The sequence below is a fragment of the Cebus imitator genome, unplaced genomic scaffold (assembly GCF_001604975.1).
Source record: "Cebus imitator isolate Cc_AM_T3 unplaced genomic scaffold, Cebus_imitator-1.0 Scaffold381, whole genome shotgun sequence".
Lineage (NCBI taxonomy): Eukaryota > Metazoa > Chordata > Mammalia > Primates > Cebidae > Cebus > Cebus imitator.
In genome coordinates, this window is record NW_016107696.1 from 1,519,248 (window position 1) to 1,526,435 (window position 7,188).

A 7,188-nucleotide genomic window follows, 5' to 3' on the forward strand; every position below is an offset into this window, starting at 1 on the left:
GCATGGTGACCCTTAGCCACTGGGGAGGCTGGAAAGCATGGTCTTGGTTCCAGGTAGAACTATATCCAACCACTAATCATGGGTTCTGTTAGTATAGATGAAGGAGATTAATATAGATAAACGTCATTGTTGAGGGAGAACAGATATTTAGGAGTTAGCAACTTCGGCTCCAGTGTGCAAAATGCTTAGCACAGAAGCTGGCAGTAAACAAAAACCCATGATTGTTATCATTGCAAACTTAGATTCACATATCTAGTATCCTATCAGCTATTTTCATCTTGTTCCACAGGTGCTGTCGACTCAACGTTTCTAAAAATGAAGTCATTATTTCACTCTGTATTACCTCTCTTCCCCTGTTTACCTATTCAGAGGGCATCCAAAAGCTTCAGTTTTGTGTTGTTAGTCTCAGATAAAGGCTTCACCACCCATCCCTCTTGAAGTTTTTCTCTACTACATCTCTTGCTTCACTCACTACATCTAATCAGCTTTAAAGACCAGTGGTTCTCTTTGGAAAATGTCCCTCAGATATGTCCTTTTCTCTCCACTCTCACTGTCCATTACTTTCACAACTCTTTAGAATGGTTCACAAGGCCCTTTATAATCTTACTCCAATTTATTACTCATCTCAACACATCTCATACTTCTGGGGGAAAAAAGATGAGAAGCAAATGTTTTATTTATTTATTTGTTTGTTTATTTATTTATTTATTTATTTGACAGGGTCTCACTCCAGTTGCCCAGGCTGTATTTCAGTGCTGTGATCTCAGCTCACTTCAGCCGTGACCTCCCCAGCTCCCGTGATCCTCCCACCTCAGCCTCCCAAGTAACTAGAACTCAGGTACGTGCCACCACGACCAGCTAATTTTTTTTGTATTATTAGTAGCAATGGGGTTTCATCATGTTACCTAGGCCAGTCACAAACTCCTGAGTTCACGCAATCTGCCCACCTCAGCCTCTCAAAATGCTGGGATTACAGCTGTGAGCCACAGTCCCCTGCCTAGAAACAGATATTTATATTTTGACTCTTTTAGGCAAATTTTGAACAAAACATTTATTTAATAAAAGAGTAAATGTTTAACAAAGATTGAAATGAAAAATTCAAGTAAGCAACCAGTTTTATATTGCTGTAGGCAATGCAATATCCAAAAAGCTTTTTTAAATAGGACACTTCTACATGTCTCCCAAAAAAGTAAAAAAATCTGATAGGAAAATAAAGATAATCTACATTCTATTTACTAGGGTCATTTATAATCCTCCCCTTAAAACTAACAGACTCACAGGAATGTAAAAACATTTGAGAGTTACCAGCTTCTTTTTCATCTTTTCACCCATACTCTGTTAAGGATTTGCAAATGACCCATAAATGAATTACTCTCTTATGATAAAAATAAACTTGCTTTGTAAGCAGTTGAGCCCTATTTGGTTGTTATAACTTTTTTTTCGTTTTTTTCTTTTATGATATTTATCTTAGACTGTTGTAAGTTTTTAATCACTTTTCTTTCTTGTCTGTTATATATTGAGACTTTTTCCCTTTGGCACTAAAGAAAAATCAATCTGTAAATCTGTAAATGGAAACAGATTTGTGAGTAAAGTTATAAATGAAAGTTGGCTAATTTTTGTAGACACACTTTAGTAAACCTTTCACCTATTTCAAATTTAAGGTGTGGTTAAGTTAAAGTGATTCTGTTATGTAATGATGGAAATTTGAACTGATGTATTTCAGTTCAGAGTTACTCTATTTACATTTCCACTCTCTTGATTTTGTATGTCACATAAAGCATATATAAGTAAATATATATCTTTGTTGGCTAAAAGGAAATATGTTTCCCAATCTATTGTCTTACTAGCCACTAATAGGTGTATATTATTTCTGCATAAAATAAATGAAGGAATTTATCATTTATATGCATAGTTATTTACATGCAAATTTAGTATGAAATTTAAGATATTAAGATAAATTTATTGAAAATGGAATACATTTTCAGATGCCTGGGCTACTCTCTTGCTGTAGTCCGTACTGCTTTTTAGATTATACTTTTGCAGATTTTTTTGTGGAGGATGAACTCTTCCCATTGTAATCAGATGGTAATAGAACTGACGTTTTATTAGTTTCTTCTAGAACATTCCTGCTTAGGTGGAATATACAGTTGATAATGCATATTAGATGATACTAGTTAGTTATTGTTATGTTTTCTTAGGTATGATAACAGCAATATGTAAATTCAAGAATATTTTCATTTTGGAAATTCATACTTAAGTATATAGAAGTGGAGAGAGAAGAGAGATCAAGAAAGCAAGGAGAAAAGAGGGTGCCAAGATGACAAAATGTTAACTGGTTAATCTAGCAAAGGTTATTTGAACACTTACTGTAGTATTCCTTAGGTTTTCTGTAGATTTCAAAATATTCAAAATGTTGGGAACATTTTAGTGTTTAACAATTACTGCATTTCAAATAAGAAAAAGGATACATTAGTCAATTAATTGTATTTTGGCAGCTGCAAATTTAGGAAAAGAAAGTTCTTATGTTCCTAATTGCTGTCTTACCCCAGATGATGGAATGTTGAATGACAGTCTGAGGAATGACTGAAGTTGACAGCACTGCCTTTGGAAGCTATTACTGCCAGAAAGGAGAAGTGAGATTACAGGAGTTGATAGAAAGGTAGAGGAAGGGAAGACGAAAAGAAGGAGAAGAAAGATTTAATAATAATAATAACAATAGTACATGGTCATCCATCACTTAATGATAGAGATACAGTCTAAGAAATGTGTCGTAAGTTGATTTCATTCATCATTGTGTGAACATCATAGCATGTGCTTCGCAGACCTAGATGGTATAGCCTGCTACACACCTAGGCTGTATGGTCCCTATTGCTCCTAGGATACAGACCTGTACAGTAGTAGGTTACTGTATTGAATACGGAAGGCAATTGTAATACAATGGTATTTGTGTACCCAAACATACCTAAACATAGGAAAGGTACACTAAAAATAAAGTATAAAAGATTAAAAAGATACACTTAACATGAATGGAACGTGCAGAACTTGAAGTTGCTCTGGGTGAGCCAATGAGCGAGTGGCAAATGAATGTGCTAATGAATGTGCAAATATTTAGATGCTAATGTGTGTTTCATGAAATTATAGGACACTGCTGTCTACTACTCTAGACTTTATAAACAATGTATACTTAGGCTAAGCTATACTTATTTATTTATTTTTTCTTAAGCTATACTTGTAAAACATTTATTTCTTCAGAAATAAATTCACCTTAACTTACTGTAACATTTTTATTTTATAAACTTAATTTAAAAAACTTTTGATTCTTTTGTAGTAATAGCTAAAAATACACATTGTACAGTCATATAGAAGCATTTTTTTCCTTTATATATTTATTCTACAAGCTTTTTCCCTATTTTTAATTTTTTTATTTTAAAAAATTGTTAAAAATGAAGACACAAAAATGTTTATTAGCCCAGGCCTACACAGGGTCAGGATCATCATTATCACTGTCTTCCACCTCCACAACTTATCCCGCTGGTTACTCATAAAACATTATCCATTGGAATTTCTATCATTGTTTACTAATTTGCAAATAAGGACAGAGAGTCAGAAGTTAGAGATTTTCCTAAGGTCTTGGAGCAATAAATGATAGAACTTGGATTTGAATCCAGGTCTGTGTGTCTCCCAGTGCTGAACCCTTTCTGCAAGATCAGACACTTGGAAAGTAAGGCTTCAGTTTAGTTTGATGTTCCAGTGGTTATATGTTTATAAGACTAAAAAATAAAATGCCAGTCAGTGTTGAAATTGATATCTACTGAAGTGAATGCATTAAGTTATTTAGGTTTTCCCCACCTTTCCTGTCCTTGAAACAGGTACAACCAAAAGTTTCTTACTCTAATCAAACTGACACTAAATTATTTTTCTTCTGAATGATGACCAGACCTTTCCCCAACAATAGCCTTTTATTCTCTGTAATTTCTCATTATTTCTTTTTATACAGTACAAAATTGTTATTATTGAGAATTCAGGTCTATTAGTAAAAACAATTACCTTTATTCTGTACACATTATGTGTCAAAGTGTGCCAGATTATTGACATATATAATTTCATTTAGCACACGTTAAAATCTAAATATTAAACATTTAAACCAGTATTTGACAAGTTTAATTAATCAACAATCCCATCAAATAATGGTTCTCAACAATTTCCCCCCAGGGAATATTTGACAATGTTTAGAGAGAATTTTGATTTTTGCAACCAGAGGATGTACTGGCATCTAGTGAGTAGAGATCAAAGATGCTGATAAATATCCTACAATACACAGAACAGCTCCTTACAACAAATAATTATCTGATACAAAATGTTAACATTGCCAAGGTTGAAGTGTTACAGTCTCTGTATTCTAGATGAAGCGGGCTCAGGGAGGTTTAGTGACTTGCCCAAGATTAGCCTAGGAATGACAGAACCAGGCTTGGAACCTAGGTGTATCTTGATCAAAGTCCTTGCTTTTCCTTGTAGAGAGGAAAAGAGAATTGCAGTTTAGAGAAGGTGAAGATTAGTACATATATGTCAAAACCATATAATTACGAAAGAGGATAATTAAATGAAAACATACCATTGTCAAATGGATTGCTTAGCGAAAGCTTCTGAGATGCCTGAAGTTAATGTCTAGAGTACTTGATTTAGAAAAATAAAACTGTAATGATGATAGAAAAAGTGGATTCATTTTTTCTTTCATTTAATCACTTCATTTTTTTTTTCCTGAGAATGCTGTTATTGGATGTTAAGGCTTAGAAAAAGACCTAGGCAATCTGACAAAATTATTCAGCCTTGTGGGAAAGAGGATCAACAAAAAATGTTTCATCGTTACTTCACTAAAAATAGACACATTATAATGGAACCAAAATTGATATCAAGAAAGATGTAATATTATAGCGATAAACTGTCTGAAATGCTAAACAATCTTTTAAATGAGTTAATTGCAGTTTAGAACATACAAATAGAGCGTTTGGCTTATTAAAAAACAAGACAGCCTGCTTAATGGGCTTATTTTAAAGGAACCTCTTTGCTTTTCATCTTCTGTTGAGCTAAATATAATATAATGGGGGATATATTTACAATCTTCTATATATCATGTAAGCAGTTTACAGAGACTAAATCGAAATATGTTAGACTTTTATCAGTGAAGAGGAAATAATCTTTCTTCTGAGCCATTTCCATTGTGTTTTCATATGGTATTTTCATAGGAGAAAGCAAACAATATGGTAATTAATATATATGGAAAATGAAGGACATGTTAGATATTATTGTTGTATTTTGAGACTTGGGAGACAGATGGAATAGTGTTATTTCCAACTGCAGGGTGGGGTGTACCTTTGATGATGAGGTATTTGGACCAAGAAGACTTACTCCAAGTGTAATTTCCTGACCTACCTATACCAGTTTATGGGAACCTACCAAACATTGCTAGAGTACTTGAAAACTCACTTTGCAGAGCATTTACAAACATTATTATTTTTGTTATGTTTCCCCTAAATTCTGAACTTTGTGAGGGCAAGATTTCTGTCTAATTTTCGCAGTATTAGATATTTCTTTAATGAATTCCTGGATGTACTGTAACATTCTTTTCAGATACAAGGAATTTATTTAGTTAAAAGAGATCTGTAGATAATACGGATGAACACCTAAGATGAGACAGTTGGTAGATGTATAAGCAGTTTGTGTACACAGAGAAACTGAAACTAAAAGAACAGGAAAGAAAGGACATAGACTGAAATCAGAAGTGAAATAAGAAGCTAAAGATATTACTAAGATGCATTAGTGAATAGGACATAAGAAAATAAAGGCCCTATTTGAAGATATTTTGAATCAATCTGTAGAATAAAAGATAAACAGGGTTCTGAACACGTTCCTTTTCCTCTGCCTGAGTTATGCTGTTCTTACCTCCTCTAGCTGAGATGTAGTTAAGAAAAAGTGAGCACGTTGTGGCTATTTTGACTCTTACGTATACTGTGTCTTTCCATTTTGAAGTGAATATACCTAGAATATAAGTAATTGTTTTGGGACAGCTTTTGATAACCTTCACTATTTGCAATATAATTTTTTAAACCTTTTTATTCATCAAGAAAGTTTTGATTAAAAGGTGATGGCCCATTTCTGCTTATTGAATATATTTTAAACTTATTTCATAAATATTTGGTCATTTATAGTATATTATTAGAATAACCCAGTACTTTGGAAAAAAAGTGTGAAGAGCTCAAATAACTAAAATATTAGGGTCGGTATTACATTATAGTTTCTCTTTCAAAATGAGGTCAGTGAGGAAATACGTACTTAGAACTTCTGAAGAATATGAACAGGGAGAAGTCATTGGAAGGTAAACTGTAATGGATGAATAATTGGAATATCTTCATCTTAGCCTGCTCAGCAAATCAGAGTTGCTTGAGAAATTGTTTTCATTGACTGATTGTTTTTTTGGCTTTGGAGAGAACAAAATGTGTCCAGGTAAATATGAAAGCAGGAAAGGCCTCCAGTAAAAGACAAAGTCAGAGGATCAAACACATTGTTGATAATGACTTATGAGTGGCACAAGGACCTGGTGACTGGTTAATTCCTTTGGTTGGATTTTGGTGTGACAGAGAGCCTTCTCTGCCCCATGATCACAGACCTGCCATTGGCTATTGTAGATATCTTGGAAAGCATTGATCTTGTCAAACCTTATATTGCTTAAGAAAAAATTATTCTCAGGAGTCATGAAGTGACTTGTCTAAGGCCATACAATTGATTGGTTGCTTATAGCTACCTTAATTTTGGATTTAGACATCTTGAGTCCCAGTTTAGTTCTCTTGCTGCTGTACTATGCTTCATCTATTATGTGGCAAAGACTAACTGACAGAAAGAGAGACGGATGGATAAATTTATTATCACTTTCAGGGTTACAAACCAAAGTATCCACTATTTGGTGGGCCACAAAACACTTTCTAATGAACCTTCTTGGTTACACTATAGAACTATTCTGAAGTTACAGACTACACGTAATAATAGTATAATAGAGTGTAGATGACATAATTTAAAGGATGGTATTTTAAAAATAGTGATTATAGGCCGGGCGCGGTGGCTCAAGCCTGTAATCCCAGCGCTTTGGGAGGCCGAGGCGGGTGGATCACGAGGTCAAGAGATCGAGACCATCCT

The 7,188-nt window shown here is 33.9% G+C and overlaps 1 long non-coding RNA gene across 1 annotated transcript in view; it reads left to right on the forward strand.

Moving 5' to 3' along the window:
* The first annotated feature begins 799 nt into the window (after nucleotides 1-799).
* The window catches only part of LOC108288678, an 8,795-nt gene continuing 2,406 nt past the window's right edge, over nucleotides 800-7,188 (forward strand). Inside the window, exons 1-2 of the long non-coding RNA XR_005196740.1 lie at nucleotides 800-838; nucleotides 2,550-2,659. This is a non-coding gene — a long non-coding RNA (uncharacterized LOC108288678). The remainder of the gene's footprint in view (nucleotides 839-2,549; nucleotides 2,660-7,188) is intronic.